General features: G+C 35.5%; 2 long non-coding RNA genes across 4 annotated transcripts in view; one reads left to right on the forward strand and one right to left on the reverse strand.

The window, feature by feature from the left end:
- LOC135276943 (uncharacterized) overlaps window positions 1-3985 on the reverse strand; it is a 58280-nt gene extending 54295 nt beyond the window's left edge. For all 3 annotated transcript variants that reach the window (XR_010344501.1, XR_010344500.1, XR_010344499.1), the window contains exons 1-2: window positions 3633-3985; window positions 2495-2632 (exon numbers count right to left, since the gene is read on the reverse strand). This is a non-coding gene — a long non-coding RNA (uncharacterized LOC135276943). The remainder of the gene's footprint in view (window positions 1-2494; window positions 2633-3632) is intronic.
- A 4758-nt stretch (window positions 3986-8743) lies between these two features.
- LOC135276944 (uncharacterized) overlaps window positions 8744-24648 on the forward strand; it is a 60778-nt gene continuing 44873 nt past the window's right edge. Inside the window, exons 1-2 of the long non-coding RNA XR_010344502.1 lie at window positions 8744-8776; window positions 9796-9855. This is a non-coding gene — a long non-coding RNA (uncharacterized LOC135276944). The remainder of the gene's footprint in view (window positions 8777-9795; window positions 9856-24648) is intronic.

Below are 24648 nucleotides of genomic sequence, written 5' to 3' on the forward strand. Positions count from 1 at the left end.
CGAACTTATACAAAATTTGAATTAGAACTCTGGGGTGGGTCTCAGCAATTTGTGTGTCACAGTGCCTTCCACATGATTCTGGGGCATAATAAAATTTGTGGACTATTGGAATAAATATTGTGCATGTTGCAACAAATAAGCTGCACCTCATTTCTTGTGAGGTGTGTAGTCCAACTTTTTAGATTAACATTCGATGACTTAAGACTTTTTTTGTCCTCCCTGTGCTTGCTTTCTTCACCATAGTCCCTTTAGCCTGTATTAGATGACCAGTCTACAGAAGCCAAAAAGAGTAGGAGAAGAGGTTTGAAAAGTCAACAGACTTGCGGATTATCAGACTAGGACATTCTGTGGACTTTGATGCAAGTGGATTGATTTTTCAGTCTGGTGAGCTCTGTTCAGGTAAACCGGTTATTTTTACTTAGACCTTGAGGCCATTGTGTCAGAGACAGGAATCATCCTAGATACTTGACATTTTTATGTTTGAGTGATTTTGAGTATTTTTACACTTTATTTTATAAAAATATTTTAAGAGCTTAATGCCCAGTTGAAAATGATTTGAGACTGACATTGAAACATCTTTTTCAGTGCACAAACAACACATTTATAATAATAGAAATCAAAAAAAAAGAGAAAAAATGTATAATACGAAAAAAATCTGCCATTAGCTGTCATTAATTTTGAACAGATTACTTAAACTTTTATCAGGGATGTTTATTTATTTTATTATTTTCTTATTTTTTTCTTTGAAAATAAAAGTGTTTTAGATAGCCAAATACACCTATGTAATTTTGCATGTTAAGCATATTTTAGATGTCGAGAATTGCAGATAAAAGATAAATCTACAACACCATTTTAATTTTAAATTAATAAATTTTAAAATAAAATATTCATTTGAAGTGAATAAATTATATAGCATTTTATGAATTTAGCATAATATTTAATTAAACAAAAAATTTGCTTCCAGTTTTCTATAGAACAATAATTAGATGATGCCCAATCAATTCCAAGGTGTTGAATTTATAGATCAAAATAAATGTTGATATTGATTACCTCGTTTTTCTTCAGAAATGTTGCATCAATTTACCTCCCTACTGACTGTGTATAAAAATAAGCTTTTTTTTTTGTTTTTTTTTTGTTTTGTTTTGTTTTGTTTTTAGTTTTGAGTGGAATATGACTGGATACTTACATTTGGTTTTATAAGCCGGCACTTTAGCCAACTGGAGAGATAGCCTCCTAACGTCTTTGAAGAAGGAAGCTTTCATGTGGTACGAGAGGCACATGTCTAGTACCAGAGGGCAGTTTGGGCTGCTGAGAGAACCTTCCAGCTACGGTCTGTCAGCAAAAAGGAACCTCAGTACTATAACAGCAACTTAGAAAATGATCTCGGCTGGGCCCGGTGGCTCACGCCTGTAATCCCAGCACTTTGAGAGGCTGAGATGGGTGAATCACTTGAAGTCAGAAGAAGTCCTATAACTCACATACGTTATCCATTTAAGCTAATACATTTTGTTCTCAAAGTAGGAAATACTTTGGGCTTGGCAACAAGGTACATTAGTATTTAGTCTGTTCTTTTTTCTAAAGTTATAGATTCAAGCCAATACTTTTTTCAATATTTTGCTTTAGTTATATTACCTGAGATTTAATATGCAATAATTTTATTATCACTCATTCCTGAATAAAATCGAATGTCCATATGAGTTTTCCTTTTTCTGTCCTATGAGTTTAGTTGTGCTTTAAAATCTATAAAGCTTTTCCCTTTTTTTTTTTTTTTTTTAGTGTTCTTTCTGCTCTTTATTTCTAACAGTCAAAATATAGTCAGGGAATGTGACTTGCTTGAGAGAAAATAATTTGAAATTTGTTGGAGCTGGCCTTATAACTTTGTATCTGGCAGTAGAATAAATGCTTCATACATTTCTTTCATTGATTAACTATTAGATAAATGGCCATTAAATTAAACTTGCTAGTGTCTTAATCAAATCTTACAGATGTTTACAGATTTTTTGCCTGTCAGATGTCTCAATTACTAAATAGATGTGTTAATAATCTCTAACCATGATAATTAATTTATTAGTTTCTACTTTAACTCTGTCAATATTTGCTTTATGTAATTTAAGTGTGTTTCTGAGAACATAAACTGAGAAACATTATTATTTTATTGCTGAACTAAACTTTTAACCTTATTTCTGGTAAGAATTTTTATATTTAGTCTATTATATCTGATATAGCAATACCAGCTTTCTATCAGTAAATATTTACCTAGTATATGTTATGCTAGAATTTTATTGCAAAAGCTTTTGTGTCCCTTTATTTTGTATTTTATGACTTTTGTAAATTGTACATAACTAGAATTGTTTTCTAATCGATTCCGGTAATTATTGCTTTTTGAATTGGAGAGATTAGTCTTTTTATATTAGTTGTGATTACTGATATATTTGCTGTTTTTTATTATAGTAATTCCAAACTATACAATGATAGATTAGTAAAATGAACTCACCTACTGGGATCCGATTCTTCATGGGTCTTTTGTGTTTCTGACAGTCTTAGAGGCACCAAAGAGGTCTTTGTTCTGGAGCGTCTTTTAAAAGTTGTTCCTCTAGTAAACAGCTTTGGAAGCTAGAGATAATGTCTCCCTCTGGAGCAAAGAGAAAGTGTGTTTACTGTTTACTTTAATAAAAATATCTCCCTCTCAGGCAAAGGTAAGGTAAGCATACAGTTCATTATAAAAGATTCAGTTCCCTAAGCTCAAGATTCTTCTTCTGTAACACAATCGATTTCATTGGTGTAACCCAGACCTTTTCATGTTGCCCTGTGGAAATTGTGGCTCAGGGAACTAGCACTGATACCCTGGTACAATTCTGTGAATTATAAAGTCTTGTCTCTGATCATGAAATTTTGTCATCTTTTGTCAGCATTCATGAAACTGTGGCAAGCTAATTTGTTAGTTTGTAAGCAGAATAAAATCTGAAAAACTGTGTTCCTGGCCTCCCCTACCCCTGTAACAGAGCTTCAGTAACGACCACCTTACGGCACAGTGTTTCCTTTATACATCTATTTCCATCTATCCCCATCCCAAGATCATGACATACATCATTTTACACATAAGCAGTTCAGTATAGGTCTTTAAAAACTAAATACTATTTAAAGATTGAATATCATGATTTCATCTAAAATAATTTATTTGTACTATCAAATATCCAGTCAGAGTCTAAATTTCACAAATAGTTTAATATTTGTTATTTCTTATATTCGATGTTTGAAAGGGATCTGATAAAAGTGCACACACTGAAACATTGTTTGATAGGTCTCTTAAGTCTCTTTTAATCTGTACATCAGTGTTACCCTACCCTCCTACTCTGCTGCCCTTTAAAATAACCTAGGAATCTTCAAAAAATACGAGGGCCTGGTTTTAATCCCCATAAATTTAAATTCAATTGGTATGGGCTGTGATCTGAGTGACTCATAAAGGGAAATACTCTGTTTCACTTACACAATGTTGTAGAGTATTAAGTATGCAATAGCATTGTGTCTAAAAATATACTTACATTAGTTTATAATATTTTATTGCTAAAAAATGCTAACAATCATCTGAGCCTTTAGCAAATCATACTCTTTTTGCTGGTAGAGGGTCTTACCTTCATCTTGATGTGACTGATCAGAGTGGTGATGACTGAAGTTGGGTGGCTGTGGCAATTTCTTATATTAAAACGGGTCAAGTTTGCTGCGTCAGTTGATTCTTTTACAAATGATTTTCCTGTAGCATGCTATGCTATTTGATAACATTTTATCCACAGAACTTTTTTTTTAATTGGAGTCAATACCCTCAACCCCTGCCACTGCTTGACTCATAAAGGGGTGGCTGGCTTAACTCAGCCCACAGCTCTCAACCCATTGTGGGAGAAAGAGCATGCAGGTGAGTGGGTGCAGAGGCCAGTAAGACTACTTCTGGGCAACTGGAAGGAGCACAACTCTGTGGATCCCCAGCAGCATCCCAGAGCCCCAGAGGGCATGTGATAGAGTGCACTCTTTTAGCTTTGCCATCTGTAGATGGCTTAATTATTAAACAGCTCAGCATAGGGTCAGTGTGACAGCCTTTTGCAACAGCACCTGGGTCCTTGTCAGCGTTCAGGAGGAATGAGGTTGCATGAACAAATTGGAGGGTGGTGAATACAGAAGACTTTATTGAATAAAAGTATCTCCCAGCTGGAAGGGGGCACTGGGAAGGGGATAGAGCGGGAAGGTGGTCTTCCCCTGGAGGTCGGCTGTCCCCAGCTGAACTCCTCTCTGACCATTGTCTCAAATGTCCAGCTGCTGTTTCTCCTCTGGACGTTCAGATGCTTCTTCTCTTCTCTCCTTCTCTGTTGTTCCACTGCTCTGCCACTTTGCCACTGTAGAGTCTGGAATTTGTATAGGTGGAGGTTGGGGTACTGGGCAGGCCAGGGTGGTTTTGGAAAAGGCAACATTGGATGGGAAAACAGGAATGTATGCTCATACTTTGGGATGGGGGTCCAGGCTTGAGGGTGAGGCTTCACCAGGAATGCCTCCCTTTTCTGCCTAGTATTTCACTGCCTCCTGTACAAATTATTTGCATAACATTTAAATGTACTAGGAAATAAAAATATGTGTGTGAATTTCTATTGCAATATTCACTTCATTGCAATAGTCTGGGACTGAACCAGCAGTATCTTCAAGGTATTCCTGTAGCTTTCCAAGTAAATGTTTTATAGTCGCTCTATGGAGGATGGGAAGGACACACTTTCAGTGTAATAACTTGGATGTCATGAAGACTGATGACACCACATCCACCAACAACATAGGGAAATATTTGTTACTCAGGCCATAGGGATTTCTAGAGTGAGTAGAGTAGATGCAGGCTGGTCCTGGTGGCAAGAGTAAATAAAGTGAGACTGGAAATAAGAATGTGGTTGGAAGGTGGGCCATTATGAAGGGGGCTTGCATAGTTAAAACTTCTCACTGACCTTAAGGTAAGATCATGCATGTTTGTTTTTTTAAATGGGATTCCCAAATGTCAGGTAAAAGGGGGAGAGGTATTAGTGGGATTTGAAAGCTATCTTTACTCAAACATTGAAACTGAAGTCTTCCTCTTTATGACAAGGATTTGTGGCCAATACAGGTGATTTTAATTTAGTTCTGTGAAAGTTGTCAGAATTAATATAGAGTCACTTGGGTTAAAAATCCTGACAAATCTAGTTGGGCGTGGTGGTACATACCTGTAATCCCAGCTACTCGGGAGTGCTGAAGCAGGACAACGCTTGAACCCTGCAGGCAGAGGTTGCAGTGAGCCGAGATCGCGCCATTGCACTCCAGACTGGGCAACAACAGCAAAACACCAACTCAAAAAAAAAAAAAAAAAAAAAAAAAAAATCCTGACAAATCAAGCCTAGGAATGTCATGAAGAGAAGTGTCTCCTGCACAAATACTTGATAACAAGAATGATCACAAAAGACTGCAAAAGCCACAGCCTTGCACAAAGACCATCACAACCTTACACAAAATAATACTTCTGCAAGGACATCTGTTCAGCAACTGTCTGTCCAGCTTCAGACTGGCGTCACCCGTGTTATTGATCCTTGTAGCCAAGGATAGTTATCTCAAAACAATTATGTAATCTTCTCCATGTTTCCTCTAAAAACCTTTGTCTTCCTTTACCCTCTTGAATATGAACACAGTTTATTATGGCACACATATTTCCCTTGCAATGCCTCTTCCTAAATAAATGTTATTTTCTTTTAGAGAGTCTTCCTCTCTGTTGTTTAGGTTGAAAGCCTGTAAACCTACTTGAAGACTGACTTATAAATTCTCAGGATAGACATTTTTGCTCTTCATTCAGTACCAAAGTTGAAGAAAGTGAGTTTCTTTGGTTTCCCCTCCGCATGATGTATTTATTTCTTTCTGCCTTGCACAGATGATATGACTCTTTGGGATTCTATCTTGATGCATAAATCTTTCACAACACTCTTTTCCTAATATGGACCCTAAACTTTAACCCCTATGGCCCATTTATACTCGGTGAAGCCAACAAAATACAAGCTCCAAGCCATCACTGGTCTGTAGATACCTTCACTTATACCCCAGGATTCCTACTTTCAGCTTATTTTGGCCTCTAAACGTTCTGTATTTCCTTGTAGCTCTGCTATGCGTATATAATGTGTATGTCCGTGTGCATGTGTGTTTGTGTGAGTTTCAACACTTTTAAAGTTTTCATTTTGTTTGCTTTGTTTTGTTTTTAGCAAAAGGACTACTAAGGGTGTCTTGATGGTCTTGCTCCCCAAAAACAAAGTTTTTGTTATCTTTTTGTAAACTCTAATTTAAATGAAATGAAAATATATAAGTTCCTGATAAAAGTAAAAGTCACTGATTAAACCATTTGAGCAATGTGGTTTTTGGTAATAGGTCCTAACTTAGTTCAATTTTTTCTCACTCCAATTTGGTACTTAGCATTTTTCAAAACATTTTTCATTTAATTATTTTTTTAATTTTTAATATAATATACAGTATTAAAATGTTAATATTCTCTATATTTAATTAATTTTAGTTCCTGAAATTATGTGTAACTGTATATTTTTATCCTGATTATATTTGCAAAAGCATTTTTGTTTTATTAATTATTTTTATTTTATTACATTCTCCTTATACATAATTGTACATTTCTCACATTTCCAATGTAAAATGAAAACTCCCTATAAAGTAACCTTGCCAGTGTTTTAATATCTAGCACTAGATTTCTATTGCTTTTATACCAAAAGTATTTTTTGACTGGATATAGAAGACTTAAGACACAATCTCTACTACCACTCTCAAAACTATAAAATTCTCAATGGTCTTTTTTTAGCATTTTGTATATTTGAGGAAGAAGACATTTTGGAGACATTCTATCCTAAAAGGATAAAGACGTAATTGACCTGTTCTAGTTGGTTAATTTCCTTTTTACTCAACATAAGCTAGGTGGCATGTGTTATCATAACAATACAGATATAGATTGAAAAGAAAGAAAAAGGTCAGCAAACTTCGCAACAGGAATTGAGTAGACTGCGTAAGGTAACACTACAATGTCTGTTGCTTTCCAAACTACTGGATCAATCACTATTTTTCAAACATAATGCTATATTCAATGAAGATCAAAATAAGATATGATATTTTCCATTAATCAACTTGTTTTTTAATTGCAATACCAATTCCTGTGAATATAAAGAAATAAGTGAGTGAGAATGTAAAATAAACTATCAAATTATTTGCTAATGAATGTGAGAGGATGTCAGTTCATGGTTAAAAATATTTAGGTTTAGGATAAATCAACATTTTTCCTTAAGTTGACAGAAAGGTTACTAACACCTAGTAAAGTTTATTCTGATCTCATTAGGGCTATGTTCATTTTTTCTTCTCTGTTCATCTTTTGATGTCTGCATCTCTTGTCCATATGTGACTCTGAGAAAATGCATTTAAAAAGTGTTTCCAGGTGTACTTGGAAAGCCAAGAGAGCTTTCCCTTTTTTATAAATGTATGACTACATTTACTTCATATTAATAAAACACCATTTTCAGAGCTGAGATGTTCCCTGAGCTTCACAGAGTCAATGAATATACTTATAGGAGGAGATACCATCTTTATAAATTAAATTAAGTGATTAAAGATAGTTGCCTGTCCTGTTTTATTTTAAAATTCTTTTCCTACTATTCAATTTCTGTTTTTGAATTATATTTATGCTATTAACTTAGAAAACCATCATCCAATCACTTCATACATTTTTGTGTAATTGTTATTATTAAAAATCATTAATTTACTTTTTGATTCACTTTTCTTCCAAGAAATGTATAAAAAGCTAAATGAAGAGAAACCATTAATAAGTAAGAGAAATGAAAGGCCTTTAACTAAACTGAATATAAAATCTTTTTTTCTTGCCAAGAGAATTTTTATACGCTGCTATTGAAATCCAAGATTGAGGTGTGACTTGTTTTCAGAGAATATTTTATCAAAGCCAAGTTATGGCTATGTTTAAAAGATTATTACATATTACATTGTACCTTCCTTGTCATAGGAAATTGAGTTTGTTGAAATCTAATGGCATAGAAAACCAAGATGATTAATTTCCACCACCTCACCTTACTCAAATGATAGAAGAATTAAAAATCTCAAATTTTACCTTCTACCCAATCTGATTAAATGCTTTGACATTTATAAGTCTTCTGATAAATCCAGCAAACTATCAAGGACGAACATCATCATCCAGTACTGTTTCAATCTTTTTTTTACTAGTACATGCAGATTACTATCGTTCTATTTTGAAATAACAAATTTATCTGTTAAAAATTTAATTTTTAACTACTGGATGCTCTGTGAAGAGGCCTGAAACATAGTTATGTAAGTGTGTAAAACATTACTTGATGAGGGGTGAAATAACAGATTTTATTGTGCAAGTAGAACTCAATGACAAAGAGAGATAATAAAAAATCCCTGGGAATAGAATTCAGCTCTATGTTCTATTCTGTGCATACTGTATTTCACCAGTCATTATTATAGGTCAAATAGATTGACCTGGGGAAATTCTCAGCTTGTCAAATGATCTCAGAGAGTATAGCAAGGTTGAAGTAAAGATCTGCTTAACTGATTGTCTGGTTTAGTTCCAGTGTGTGAAATGATGCAGTTCTGAAGTGTAAAGTGCTTAATCATTAAGCTTGCTCTGGGAGGAAAGCATTTTATGAATTTTGCCACACCAGTATGATGCTGAATTCTCTTTGAATGCAAGGCTTTTCAAGCTAAGGTAAATTTCCACTCTGTATTACTTTCTGGATGCTTCCTTTTGTAATTTTACTGCTTGTGTTACTAAACATCCTTGAGGATTTTGATGCACTTCTGAGCACCTACTATATGCACTAAGTAACATAAAGATAAGTAAGAGATTTCCAAAAGTCAAGAGAAACTAGAGAATGTCAAAATCACATAAATAGTGTATGAAAAATGCCATGTAAATTGTATAAAGAAGAAAACATACAAAACATTTTACCGGAGAAACTTTACCATAAAGAGGCACCAGGAATTTCTTTATAGATGATATGAAATTCAAGTTAATGCCAGAAAATGGGAGAAGGAAGCAGAAAAGGTAAAATATGGACTATGTTCCATGGAAATAAAAGACTAAGCAAAAATCAGACAGGCAGAAGGCTTTAGCGCACATATGACAAACTACAAGTAGTCCAATATTGTTAGTTCATAGAGGGCTTGTGGAATTACATTTTAAAGAATAGTTATAGTTAATTTAGGTGATGTTGGATGTCAGAGTTTTGGTTGATATGTTATAGCCATTGAAGGTTTTTGGACAGGGAGTATCATAGCCAGAGTGTGTGTAAGCATTTACTTAGCTGAGGAGTTAGGATGGACTGAGTTGGGAAGAGATAGAAGCCAGATTTATTTGTGGTTTCTAGCAACAGTAGCAACCCAAATTTGTCTAATAATAAAAAATGAATTTTTTTTGGCTTTCTAAGACAATGAAGTTTTGGCTTTCTAAGACAATGTAGAAATTGAAATGGTACAAATATGGGGGAGAGACCAACAAAGAAGAGAAGAAGATTTGTAGGATGCTGTGGTTTGAATGTTTGTTCTCTCAAAAACTCATGATGAAATTCAATCATCATTGTAGCAATATTAAGAGGTGTGACATTTAAGGGGTGATTAGGCCATGAGGACTTTACCCTTCTGGGTCATTCAATGTCTTAATATGAGAGTTTTGAGACATGGGCTGTCTTTCCTCTTTCCCTCTTTTCTTCTGCCATGTTATGACAGTGCAAGAAGGCCCTTGCAAGACACCAGCACCTTGATATTTGACTTCCGGTCTCCAGAACTGTGAGTTAATAAGTTTCTTTGTATTATAAACTACCCAGTCTGTGATATTCTATGATGGCAGTAACAAAAGGACTAAAATATAGGGAAAGAGGATAATATTTTTTTAACATGTTAAATTTTAGATAAAAGCAGGTGAAAATACCCAGGAAATGAGGGAGAGAAAAAGTTTAGTTCATGAGAAAGTTGTCAGAGCAAGTAAGAAAGATTAAGGAGCCATTGACTGAGGACTAGCCATTGAAACTTACAAGAGATTTTGCATCAAAATGTGTTCTGCCCCTCCCATGACCTAAAGTAGATCCCTTTCTTGGGTTTTTTTTAGTTATTTTCTTTTCTGTTTTTTCTTGAAAAAATGTATGATTACATTTATTTTGGTGTCTATTTGTTTGACATTGGTCCCCACAAGGAGATGACGTACCAGTTAAAAAACATGAACCTGTCAGGTGCAGTGGCTCATGTCTTTAATTTCAGCACTTTGGGAAGCAGAAGTGGGCAGATCAGTCGAGGTCAAGAGTTCAAGACCAGCCTGGCCAACATGGTACAACCTCATCTCTACTAAAAATACAAAACAAAACAAAAAATAGCATGGCCTGGTGGCAGGCACCCATAATCCCAGCTACTCAGGAGGCTGAGACAGAAGAATTGCTTGAACCCCAGAGGCAGAGGTTTCAATGAACTGAGATCTCAACATTGCACTCCATTCTGGATAACAGAGTGAGACTCCATCTCAAACAAACAAACAAACAAAAAACATGACCCATAGTCAACGTATCAAACAAAAAAGATTTAATAGAAGAACTTGTATTTGGGAATGGGGTAAACAATAATGAAATGGCAACTTTATTCTAGCTGTCTTGTTCCCTCTCATAACACCAGGAGAACATTATCTCAGCTTTATTATTATTATTATTTTTTGAGATGGTCAATAAACACTTCACAGACTTTTTCAGTGTCTCCAAAAAATCTGCCTGCTTTGTCTTATTTTCTCACTGTCTCCTCATCTCTCACATCCCAGTGACCTTCAACTTGACTCTCCAGAGTGTCCAACGCATGTTCTTCCTCAGAGTCAGTTACCTGCCCCTCCAGCAATCTCTGTGACTATCCATGAATGATCCAGAGAAAGAAGATGAGCCCTTCTGCTCTGGGTGTTCTCCCTCTTTGAGTATTTAAATCTATAATATTGTATTGTATGCTGAAATTTGTTAGAGAATAGACCTTACCACACATAAAAATGGTGACTATAGGCTGAGCACAGTGACTCATACTTGAAATTCCAGCACTTTGAGAGGCTAAAATGGGAAGATAACATAAGGCCAGGAGTTCAAGAGCAGCCTGGGCAACAAAGTGAGATCCATCTCTACAAAGAATAAATTAAAAAATTAGCCAGGCATGGTGGCATGTGCCTGTATTCTTAATTACTTGGCAGCCTGCGGCTAGAGGATCTCTTGAGCTTAGGAGTTTGAGGTGGCAGCAAGCTATAATCACATCACTGCATTCCAGCCTGGGCAACAGAGAGACTCTGCCTCTAAAAGAAAAAATGATAACTATGGAAAGTGATGGATCTGTTAATTTGCTTGACTGTAGTAATTATTTGTACTATGTATATGTCTATTGAAACATCATTTTGTACACCTTAAATACAGATAATTTAAAAATCTGAATCAAACAATTTTTTTTACTCACCAAAGAATAATTTTATTTATCTATTTATGGAAAATCTACCCACCCCATAGCTTTTGACCTAAATGAGAAACTCACATATCTCTTTAAAAAATTAGTTCTATCTTGGTTTTGTACATACCAATCTCTTGCCTTAACATACTGAGAGAGCAGCATTTCCTCTACCCTACCCACATGGACTTATGTCCTAGACCATTTTATTTTAATTCTGTAAGTCCAAGTTGCTTTCAAAATATAAAAGCAGTCAAGAAGCCTCATTTTTCTTTCTTTCATCTTTCTTTTTTTCTTTTAATGGATAAAAGGATCCCAAATAGTATGCTGATGTTTGGCCTCCCTGAATGTCATGTAACATGGGTGAGGATTTCTTTTTTACTGTTCTTTATTTATTTATTTTTTTATTTTGAGACAGAATTTTCCTCTTGTTGTCCAAGCTGGAGTGCAGTGGTGTAATCTCAGTTCATTGCAACCTCTGACTCCCGAGTTCAGCCTCCCAAGTAGATGGGATTACAGGCATGTGCCACCATGACAGACTAATGTTTTTGTATTTGGTAGAGATGGGGTTTCACTATGTTGCTCAGGCTGGTCTCAAACTCCTGACCTCAAGTGATGTACCTGCCTCAGCCTCCCAAAGTGCTGGGATTACAGGTGTGAGCCACTGCACCCAGTCTATGTGAGTATATTTCTAAACAATAGTTACATTAGAGAAAAACACACTTCCAAAGTCTCTGTGATATAAAATGATCTTAACTTTTATAATTTGATGCAATATTGGAAAAGGATTACTGTAGATTAAGGAATAAAGGTTAAAAAAAAACGACAGGGAGAGTAAAGTGTGAAGAAATATGAAGAAAAAATGAGAAGAAAGAAAAAAAGAAGGTTTCAAAGGGAAGGCAACTAAAAAGTCAGGAGAAAAGAGTAAAGCAAAAACAAAAAATGAGTAAAAGAAATTTTTGTTTACTTGTTTGTTTATATATATATTTTATTGCACTTTAGTTTCTGGGGTACATGTGCAGAACATGCAGGATTATTGCATAGGTACATACATGGCAATGCGGCTTGCTGCCTCCATCCTTTCATCACCTATATCTGGCATTTCTCCCCATTTTATCCCTTCCCAACTACCCCACCCCTTCTGTCCCCCCCATTCCCCCGCAACAAAGCCCAGTGTGTGATACTTCCCTCCCTGTGTCCATGTGTTCTCATTGTTCAATACCGGCCTATGAGTGAGAACGTGTGGTGTTTGATTTTCTGTTCTTCTGTCAGTTTGCCGAGAATGATCGTTTCCAGATTCATCCATGTCCCTACAAAGGACATGAACGCATTGTTTTTTATGGCTTCATATTATTCCATGGTGTGTGTGTGACATGTTTTCCTTGCTCAGTTTATCATTGATGGGCATTTGGGTTGGTTCCAGGTCTTTGCTATTGTAAACAGTGCTGCAGTGAACATACATGTGCATGTGTCTTTATAACAGAATGATTTCTAATCCTTTGGATATATACCCAGCAATGGGATTGCTGGGTCAAATGGAATTTCTATTTCTAGGTCCTTGAGGAATTGCCACACTGTCTTCCACAATGGTTGAACTAATTTACACTCCCACCAAAAGTGTAAAAGTGTTCCTATTTCTCCACATCCTCTCCAGCATCTGTTGTCTCCAGATTTTTTAACAATCGCCATTCTAACTGTCATGAGATGGTATCTCAATGTGGTTTTGATTTGCATTTCTCTAATGACCAGTGATGATGAGCATTTTTTCATGTTTGCTGGCCTCATATATGTCTTCTTATGAAAAGTGTCTGTTTATGTCCTTTGCCCATTTTTAAATAGATCTGTTTTTTTTTTTTTCTTGTAAATCTGTTTTAGTTCTTTGTAGATTCTGGATATTAGCCCTTTGTCAGATGGGTAAACTGCAAAAATTTTTTCCCGTTCTGTTGGTTGCTGGTTAGCTCTAATGATTGTTTTTTGTTTTTTGTTTTTTTTGCTGTACAGAAGCTCTGGAGTTCACTTAGATACCATTTTTCTGTTTTGGCTTTTGTTGCCAATGCTTTTGGTGTTTTAGTCATGAAGTCCTTGCCTATGCCTATGTCCTGAATGGTTTTGCCTGATTTTCTTCTAGGATTTTTATGGTGTTAGGCCTTATGGTTAAGTCTCTAATATGTCTGGAGTTAATTTTACTTTAAGGTGTCAGGAAGGGGTCCAGTTTCTGCTTTCTGCACGTGACTAGCCAGTTTTCTCAACACCATTTATTAAACAGGGAATCCTTTCCCCATTGCTTGTTTTTGTCAGGTTCGTCAAAGATCAGATGGTTGTAGATATGTGGCATTGCCTCTGAGGCCTCTGTTCTGTTCCATTGGTCTATATCTCTGTTTTGGTACCAGTACCATGCTGTTTTGATTACTGTAGCCTTGTAGTATAATTTGAAGTCAGGTAGTGTGATGCCTCCAGTTTTGTTCTTTTTGCTTAGAATTGTCTTGGTTATGTGGGCTCTGTTTCGGTTCCATATGGAGTTTAAGATGGTTTTTTCCACTTCTGTGAAGAGGGTCATAGGTACCTTGATGGGGATAGCACTGAATCTGTAAATTACTTTGGGCAGTATGGCCATTTTCACCATATTGATTCTTCCTAACCAGGAGCATGGAATGTTTTTCCATCTGTTTGTGTCCTTTTTTATTTCCTTGAGCAGTACTTTGTAGTTCTCCTTGAAGAGGTCCTTTACATCCTTTGTTAGTTTTATTCCTAGGTATTTTATTCTCTTTGTAGCAATTGTCAATGGCAGTGGGTTCTTGATTTGGCTCTCTTTAAGTCTGTTATTGGTGTATAGGAATGCTTGTGATCTGCACATTGATTTTGTATCCTGAGACTTTGCTGAAGTTGCTTATCAGTTTAAGGAGATTTTGGGCTAAGACAATGGGGTCTTCTAAATATACAATCATGTTGTCTGCAAATAGAGATAATTTGACTTCATCCTTTCCTAACTGAATACCTTGTATTTCTTTTTCTTGCCTGATTGGTCTGGCTAGAACTTCCAATACTATATTGAATAGGAATGGTGAGAGAGGGCATCCTTGTCTAGTGCCAGATTTCAAAGGGAATGTTTCCAGGTTTTGCCCATTCAGTATGATAATGGCTGTGGGTTTGTCCTAAATAGCTTTTATTATTTTGAGATATGTTCCTTCAATACCTAGTTTATTGAGAGTTTTTAGCATAAAGTGCTGTTCAAATTTGTTGAAGGCTTCCTCTGCATCTATTAAGACAATCATGTGGTTTTTGTCTTTGGTTCTGTTTATGTGGTGGATTACGTTTATAGACTTGCATATGTTGAACCAGCCTTGCATCCCGGGGATGAAACCTACTTGATCGTGATGGATAAGTTTTTTGATGTGCTGTTGTAATTGGTTTGCCACTATTTTATTGAAGATTTTTGCATCTATATTCATCACGGATATTGGCCTGAAGTTTTATTTTCTGTTGGGTTTTGGTATCAGGATGATGTTGGTCTCATAAAATGATTTGGGAAGGATTTCCTCTTTTTGGATTGCTTAGAATAGTTTCAGAAGGACTGGTACCTGCTCCTCTTTGTATGTCTGGTAGAATTTGGCTGTGGACCCATCTGGACCTGGGCTTTTTTTGGTTGGTAGGCTATTAATTGCTGCCTCAACTTCAGCCCTTGATATTGGTCTATTCAGAGTTTCGACTTCTTCCTGGTTTAGGCTTGGGAGCATGCAAGTGTCCAGGAATTTATCCATTTCTTCCAAGTTTACTGGTTTATGTGCATAGAGTTGTTTGTAGTAATCTCTGATGGTAGTTTGTATTTCTGTGAAATTGGTGGTGATATCCCCTTTATCGTTTTTTATTGCATCTATTTGATTCTTCTCTCTTTTCTTTTTTACTAATCTGGCTAGCGGTCTATTTTGTTGATCTTTTTAAAAAACCAGCCCTGGATTTATGGATTTTTTTAAGGGTTTTTTGTGTCGCTATCTCCTTCAGTTCTCCTCTGATCTTAGTTATTTCTTGTCTTTTGCTAGCTGTTGAGATTTTTTGATCTTGCTCCTCTAGCTCTTTCAATTTTGATGATAGGGTTTCGATTTTAGATCTTTCCTTGCTTCTCATGTGGGCATTTATTGCTATAAATTTTCCTCTTGACATTGCTTTAAATGTGTCCCAGAGATTCTAGTACATTCTGTCTTTGTTCTCATTGGTTTCAAAGATCATCTTTATTTCTGCCTTCATTTCATTGTTTATCCAGTCAACATTCAAGAGACAGTTGTTCAATTTCTATGAAGTTGTGCAGTTCTGAGTGAGTTTCTTAATCCTGAGTTCTAATTTGATTACACTGTGGTCTGAGGAACTGTTTGTTATGATATCCGTTCTTTTGCATTTGCTGAGGAGTGATTTACTTCCTATTATGTGGTCAATTTTAGAGTAGATGGGACTACAGGTGTGCATCACTAAGCCCAGCTAATTTTGTATTTTAAGTAGAGATGGGGTTTCACCATGTTGACCAGGATGATCTCTATCTCTTGACCTCATGATCCACCCACCTCGGCCTTCCAAAGTGCTGGGATTACAGGCGGCCACCGCACCCGGCCTAGTTTTTTGTTTTTGTTTTATTGTTGTCTTTTAGTAGCTTTGAGGATATACACAAACACAGTCTTAAAGGGCAACAAAGGGGAAAGTTTTCTATTGGTCATTTTACAGATTCAGTGTGAGGCAAGATATTAAAATATTACCTGTTGGAATTTTTTCATTTATTCTGCAATGGACCCTCCTTCCTGCCGGTGGCAACTCTGAAAGACATTATTATTTGCCCCAGAGAAAGACTTAGAAGAACATAATAACATCCTTGACTTCTGTTTTTCTTGACCATAAGACCTGGGGTTACACATTGATGGAGAACAGGCTGTAATCTCTCAGACATGGAGCTTCCTCTCCCACTACCCTAATTAGTTAAAATTGCCAGGCTGGTGAAAGAGAAAGGGAATTAAAAGAACCCAGAGTATTACATGTTAGTTGATGACTCTGAAAATAAACCCCATGCTCTCCTTCCCACTAACATTCTGCTGGAAGTGGTGGAAGACAGACTTCCTCAATGTGTCTGTATTTTCTAAGTTTTAGAAGGCTAAGCTCCTCATCATATGTGTGAAGCCGCTAGAAACCACTAAATGGAGAAGATGGCAATGATGGCAGGTGGGCTTGACATAGCCTCAGAATTCGCATGTAGTTATCTGCTTCCTGTGGCATAAGAGCAGCAATGAAGAGGTAAAAGACACTGAAATCTGGTGTTCTATATATGTATGTATGTATTTTTTGGTCAATACGAATAATACACTGTAATTACTACAAGGAACTATAATGATAGAGTGGAAGAAACTGAGTCTGTTTCAATGTGCACAACTTTGAGGATGACCATGAATAAAGCCAGGAACTTTCTTCCTCCAAAAGTCACCAGACCAATATACTTAAGCCAATACATCACAGGAAATGTAGTGACATCCCTGAGCAGAAGGAAGAAGAGCTTTTAAATGAATAATGTTTCCCTGAATAGTCTCAAGTGAATTTTTTCCAATGGGTGGAATGAGACTTAAATAGAATTTTTTTTTCTTTTTTTTTTTTTTGATTATAGAGACATCAGAAAAAGTTATATTTCACCAAACTGCTAAAACTATAGTTAATTATAATATTAAATTTTCTTGGGTGGAAAACAGATGTCCTTATATGCTAAAGAAATTTGAAAGGAGAGTGAAGGAGAGGATTGCATATTAGAATAAATATGTTAGGTTTTGAATCTGGCCAAGATTTTCTGTAGAGCTTGCCACTTCACATTTTAAAACTCAAAAAAGGAAGAGTTTTGGTGGAATGCGACATCCAGGTAATTCTGAGCTTCTAGGATATCTTCCTCAAAGAGCCGTGCTGCCAACTCCTGGAACTAAAGTGGTACTTAAATAAGCATCAAATAATAAATGTAGGGTATTATGTGCACTACATTTTGCTGGATGCATATTAATTGTTTTGTTTTACTTATTTGCATACTTTGACTAAAAACTTACTGAACACAATGCAGTAAACCAATATAGAATCCTACCAGCACAAGAGAGTCTGATGCAAGATTTTCCTCCCTTAATGCTGTCTCTGCACTTGCCCCCGGATAATGGGTTAAAGATGAAAAGGGTCTTCATAATGAAAATGTGGTCTCACAAAGGGAATCCTATTGTGCCGTAATTAGTTCAAGTTGAACTGATTCTAGATAATTACTAGGTAATTCTCTAGAAATGCCTTACATTGCTTGTTTACATGAGAAAAAAAGACAACGTTTTAAAGTACTTGATATTTTCAGGCAGAACAAGTCCAGGTTAAATAACATGGCGAAAGATTCTGCCAAATTGGAAAATGCCACTAGGATTCCTCGCAGGGCGGGGATGGGAAGAGGAGAGACTAGAATACACAATGTGGTCCAGACAGAAGGAGGGCATAAGACAGCAAAGGTGGAGAAGTAAAGATAAGCAATAAGAGGTTCAATCTGGCTAAAATAGAAATGAACGCTTTTATATGTCTATCAAAATTATATTTGTATGAATTTGAGAATATTTTCCAACCATAGTATATTTTCAGTTTGGTGCTCTCATATTTATGTACACATCTATCTATCCACACACAGTTTTAATTTGTTTGCAGTGGTGATTGTTTATAGTTATTCTGTTGCATTAAATGTACATCTTTACTGCCTCTCTCATCACTACCTAAGGGGTGTTTATGGTCAATTAATGTATGTAGGTATGTGCAGGTGTCTGTTTGTGTGTGTGTGTGTGTGTGTGTGTGTGTGTGTATGTAACCTCATTCCCCAGAAATGTTGCAGGTTTGGTTCTAGAGCATGCAATAAAGTGAATATCTTAATAAAGTGAGTCACACGAATTCTTGTTTTATAGTATATATAAAAGTTGTATTTATACGATACCTGAGTACATTTAGTGTACAATAACAGAGTAACTAAAAACACTGTATATGTGTTAATTAAAAATAATTTATTGATAAAAGATGCTAACAATCTGAGCCTTCAGAGAGTTGTAATCTTCTTGTTGGTGAAGGATATTGCTTCTATACTGATGGCTCCTGACTGATCAGGGTAGTAGTTGCTGAACTTTGTGGTATCTGTAACAATTTCTTAAAATACAACAGTGGAGTTTCATTACAGTGATTGATTCTTCCTTTCACAAAAAAATTTTCTGTGGCATGCAATGCTGTTTGTTTTTGTGCCTGCATGACTTCTTTCTAAATTGGAGGCAATCCTCTCACACCATGCAGCTGCTTGATTAACTACATTTATAGAATATTCTAAATCATCTTCACTTGGAGTAGATTGCATCTCAGAAGCCATTTTCTTTCTTTTTTTTCTTTTTTTCTTGAGATAGAGCCTTACTTACTCTATTGCCCAGGCTGGAGTGCAGTGGCATGATCTAGGCTCACTGCAACCTCCTCCTCTCCTGTTCAAGTGATTCTCCTGCCTCAGTCTCTCCAGTAGCTGGGATTACAGGTGTGCACCACCACACCAAGCTAATTTTTGTGTTTTTAGTAGACATGTAGTTTTGCCATATTGGCCAGGTTGGTCTTGTAATCCTGGCCTCAAGTGATGTGCCTGCCTTGGTCTCCCAAAGTGCTTGGCTAACAGGCTTGAGCCACTGTGCCTGGCTGTGAAGACTTCATGTTCATACATAAGAAGAAACTCCTTATCTGCTCAAATGTTGTCATGAGATTGCAGAAATTTCAGTCCCACAGTCAGGTTCCACTTGTAATTCTAGTTTCCTTGCTATTTTCACCACATCTGCAGTTATTTCCTCCACTGAAGTCTTGAACCCCTCAAAGTCATTTATGAGAGTTGGAATCAACCTCTTCCAAATTCCTGTTAATGTTGATATTTTAACTCCCTCTCATGAGTCAAGAATGTTCATAACGGCATCTAGAATGGTATCCTTTACAGAAGATTTTCAACTTACTTAGCCAAGATCGATCAGACGTTTCCCTATCTATGGCAGCTCTAGCCTTACGAAATGTATTTCTTAAATAATAAGGCTTGAAAGTTAAAGTAACTCCTTGATGCATGGGCTACAGAATGAATATTGTGTTAGTAAGTATGAAAACAACATTAATCTCCTTGTACATCTTCATCAGAACTCTTGGGTGACAAGATGCATTGTCACTGACCAGTAATATTTTGAAAGACATCATTGGTCTGATAAATAGCTCTCAAGAGTGGACTTAAAATACTCAATAGCTTTATTGCAAACTGATATGTTGTTATCTAGGATTTGTTATTTCATTTATAGAGCACAGGCAGCATAAATTTAACATAACTATTAAGGGCTCTATGATCTTTGGAATGGTACAGGAGCATTGCCTTTAACTTCACATCACCAGATGCATTAGCCTCTAGCAAGAGAGTCAACCTGGGTTTTTGTTTATGTATTTGTTTTTGTTTTTTGTATCCTTGAGGACAGGTATTGGCTTTTCCTCTCTTGCTATGAAAGTTCTACATGGCATCTTCTTCCAATATAAGGCTGCTTGTCTATACTGAAATTCTGTTGTTCAGTATAACCACCTTCCTCAATTATCTTAGTTAGATCTTCTGGATAACTTGCTGCAGCTTTTCCATCAGCACTTGCTGCTTCACTTCATACCTTTATGTTGTGGAGATGAGTTCTTTCCTTAAAACTCATGAACCAAACTCTGAAAGCTATCATTTTTTTCCTTCTGCAGTTTTCTTGCCTTTCTCAGAGCTCACAGCATTAAAAAGAGTTAGTGCCTTGGTCTGGATTAGGTTTTGACTCAAGAAAATATTATAGCTGGTCTTATCTTCCATTCAGGTCTCTCAAACTTTCTCCACATCAGCAAGAAGATGGTTTTGTTTTCTTATCATTCTGTGTGCACTGAAGTAGCACTCTTAATTTCCTTCAAGAACATTGCCTTTGCATTCACAGCTTGGCTACCTATTTGATGCAAGAGGCCTAACTTGACTTTTGTCATAACTTCCTCACTAAGCTCAATCATCTCTAGCTTTTGATTTAAAACAAGAGACATGCAAGTTTTCCTCTCACTTGAACATCCAGAGACCACTTTAAGGTTATTAATTGGCCTAATTTCAATATTGTTGTAACTCAGAGAACACAGAAGCCATAGGAGAGGGAGGGGAGTGGGAGAACGGCCAGTTACTGCATTGGCACAGTTCATGGAACCCCAAAACAATTACAATAGTAACGTCAAAGATCGCTGATCACAAATCACCATAATAGATACAATATTGTGAGATTTACTAAAATGTGCTAGGGACCTGAAGTGAGCACATACTCTTAGAAAAATTATGTCGATAGACCTGCTTTGTGCAGTATGGCCAGAAACCCTCAATTTTTAAAAAGTGTCTTGCTTCTCAGCCTTTTGGCTAAGATCAAGTGTAAACAATGTAACATCTGCAAAGCACAATGAAGAAGATGCAAGAAAATGAGATAACGCCTTTATCTACACATGCACATTATAGGTATATGTATGCGTGCGCAGGTGTGTTTTTATAAATGGCTTTCCACTTTCCATATTGAGGGCTTTTTGCAGTTTGCGCTTTTTAGCTATAAAAAGTTGTTTTACATACATCTTGTGTATAAGTGAGAGTATTTATTTAGGCTAAACTCCTAACACAGTAAGGATTTCCAAGAGAAAGTACAGTTCAAGTTTGTATGCTTATAGATATTCCAGATTATGAAAAAATGTTTTATATACATCTTGCGTACAAGTGAGACTGTTTATTTAGGCTAAATTCCTAACACAAGAAATATTTCCAAGGGAAGGTATAGTTTGTATGCTTATAGATATGCCAGATTATTGCCATAAATAATTTATACTCTTACCAAAGCTTCATGCCACATGAAGGTACACATTGGCATGAGATTCCAGTAAACAAGCAGGATGAAACTTCCACACTGTTTAGGGCCTTAAAACAAGGTATCAGAGCTTGATCCAGGACATGATGGTGTCTACCCCAGAAAAAGGGTTTCAGGGCAGATGTACGTTCATTACATATAAGGAAGTTAAAGTAAATAATATAAATATTAAATTTACATATAAAGGAGTTACTTAAAGTAAATAAGGTAAATATTAAATATATATGTCTCACTACCAAAGTTGGTAGTTATAAATATGGAAAGGGAGAAAATTAGAATAAACCTTTAATGCTGGATTGAGATTTGAAGTATTGGTGTTGAGATATGGTTTTTAATATAGAGAGAAGGATGGACGGATAGATAGATGAATGGAAACATAGAAAGATAGAAAGTTATAGATAGATAGATAGATAGATAGATAAATATATATGTAAACAAATGCATGTATTCCTACGTTCTATTCACTGGTGGTCTTCAGAAACAATTGCTTACCCAGTAGCAATGAACACACCCAGTATTTATATATTGTTTCTGAATACTCTTTTTTTTTTTTTAATTAAGAAATGATCAAAAGAAATTGCAGAAATGGCTGGTTTCAAGGCTTGTGAAGGGAAAGCATAAAATGAATCTAGAATTCTTGTGGCATTAGGCAAGAAAGTGCTCAAAGGTTGTATACAAAAGAATAAAAAACACAAAAAACTAATCAAAAGAAGTATACAAAATAATACAAAAGCCAGTCTAAATGAGCTCTCACTGGTCAAATCTAACATACCTTGAGAATTAAATAATGATAATTACACATTATAATCCAATAAATACAATAGGAAACCATACTATAATAGAGATTAAAAATTAAATTAATTAAAAATTTGATGAAGAATGAGACATTTACTGCATTTTAAATTACCTGCTCACAAAATACCTATAATTAAATGGGGGAGTTACCTTATAATAGAGAAGATTAGGAGATATTATTTTAAACAGGTGATAAATATCAATAATGAGAGATTTAGAGAGAGTATGCCATTGGATAGGATGCAATGGGAAGAATACAGCATCATTTCTGTGATGTTTCTGCCAAAGATGCAGCTCTGAAACTAATCATAAGGCAACATCAGACAAATATTCTAAAAAAACTGTCCTGTAAACTGAAAAAGGGTCAAACTCATGAAATTTAAGGAACTGTTCCAGATTAAAAGAGATTAGAGAGACAATACAACCAAATGGAACAGGAAATTCTGAATTGGATTCGACATTATTGCAGCAACAGGAAACACCTGAATAGACACTGCTAATTAGATAATGATAACATATCAAGGATAATATTCGGATTTTGACAGTTGTCTTGTTTATGTAGGAGAATAGCCTTGCTTGTAGAAAATACACAGTAAAATAACTGCTAATGATGGACCAGCTATTGCAAAAAGTACTATTTGCTCTGTTATTTCCAACTTTTCCATAAGTTTATGACACACACAGAGAGCGCGAAACTATTTCTTATGTATTTTGTAATTTAACCATACTTGTTTAAAGAATACTAACAAAAACATATGCAGTATAAGAAATGAACAAAAAAATCATGATTTTTTATAGTTTCACATTATTTCTATGCATTTCTGCAGTATTCAATATTCACTGCAAATTATTTTTCTGTTCTCATCTTAATCCAGAAAAGGTATGATGATATCATGGTCATTTTCTCACAACTTTCTGAAATCTTGTTCTCATCTTCTTTCCTAGACTTATTTTTTTTCCAGCTGAAAATGAAGAGAATTGGAATAAACAGAAATTCTCTAACATGAGAGGAAAAAGCCTTTGAAGTGATCTCTTCTGGAAGTTTTATGTTCATTGCTATCCTTTAGCTTTCCCCAAACGCCCACAAGCCAAAGATTTCATGTGTTATTTCTGTAATTTGGTAGTTTTCATTTAAATTATGCATTAAAAATGAGTATCCATCCTAAAACAATTGGAATGATTAATTATCTGCTAAATTTTTCATCTTGCAGAAGGCAGTGCTTTATGCCAACACTTACATGGTTAAGAGGCTTTTAAGTTTCTTACTTTTTAAAGTTCCTGACTTTTAAGTCAGAAAGATACATTTATGTTGTCTGGAATCAAGCTAAAAATTCGTTTAATCCATGTTTCTAGTTTAGATTTACTACTTCTTTTTAGATTTTATTTTAAAACCTGTATTTCATTCACAACTATATTTTCAAGAAATTAAATATAGAAAACTAATACTATTTGCAATCAGAAATGTGTGTATAAAAATTAGTCACAAAAAATATTAGGACTAGCTTTGGTTAACAGGTACAAAATGATAGTTAGAGAAAATAAGTTCTAGTATTTGATAGTACAATACAGAAATTATAGTTAACAATGATTTCTTGTATATTTTAAAATGGCTACAAGAGAAAAATTATAGTATTACCAACACTAAGAAAAATGAACGTGTGAGGTGATGACTATCCTACTTATTCTGATTTGATATTACACATTGTATACAGGTATCAAAATATCACATGTAACCCAAAATATGTACAACTATTATATATCAATTTTAAAAGCAATACATAAAAAAAATTGCCACCAAAAATTAAGACCTGCTTATTAAATCTAAATGCAGTTTTTAATGTACAAATTGCTTTACAGTTTTCAAGAAATTTTAAAATAACTGTTAAAATCTTATGAACTGAAATTACATATAAATATATACACATTTGAATAATCTAAAAATAAAAATATTGCCTTTTTATGATAGACAAATCTTCTTTATTACAGATTTTTCATTTATTATTTTTCTATAGAGTATTTCTTTCTTTTTTTTTCTTTTCTTTCTTTTTTTTTTTTTTTTTTGAGACGGAGTTTCACTCGTTACCCAGGCTGGAGTGCAATGGTGCGATCTCAGCTCACCGCAACCTCCGCCTCCTGGGTTCAAGCAATTCTCCTGCCTCAGCCTCCCGAGTAGCTGGGACTACAGGCGTGCGCCACCATGCCCAGCTAATTTTTGTATTTTTTAGTAGAGACAGGGTTTCACCTTGTTGACCAGGATGGTCTCGATCTCTTGACCTCGTGATCCACCCACCTCGGCCTCCCAAAGTGCCGGGATTATAGGCGTGAGCCACCGCGCCCAGCCCTAGAGTATTTCTTAAATCAGCTTGTATAATAAAAAGCTACAGCAATATAGTCATCA

This window comes from Aotus nancymaae, unplaced genomic scaffold, assembly GCF_030222135.1.
Source record: "Aotus nancymaae isolate 86718 unplaced genomic scaffold, 86718_ANA_hifiasm-v0.15.2.pri h1tg000029l, whole genome shotgun sequence".
NCBI lineage: Eukaryota > Metazoa > Chordata > Mammalia > Primates > Aotidae > Aotus > Aotus nancymaae.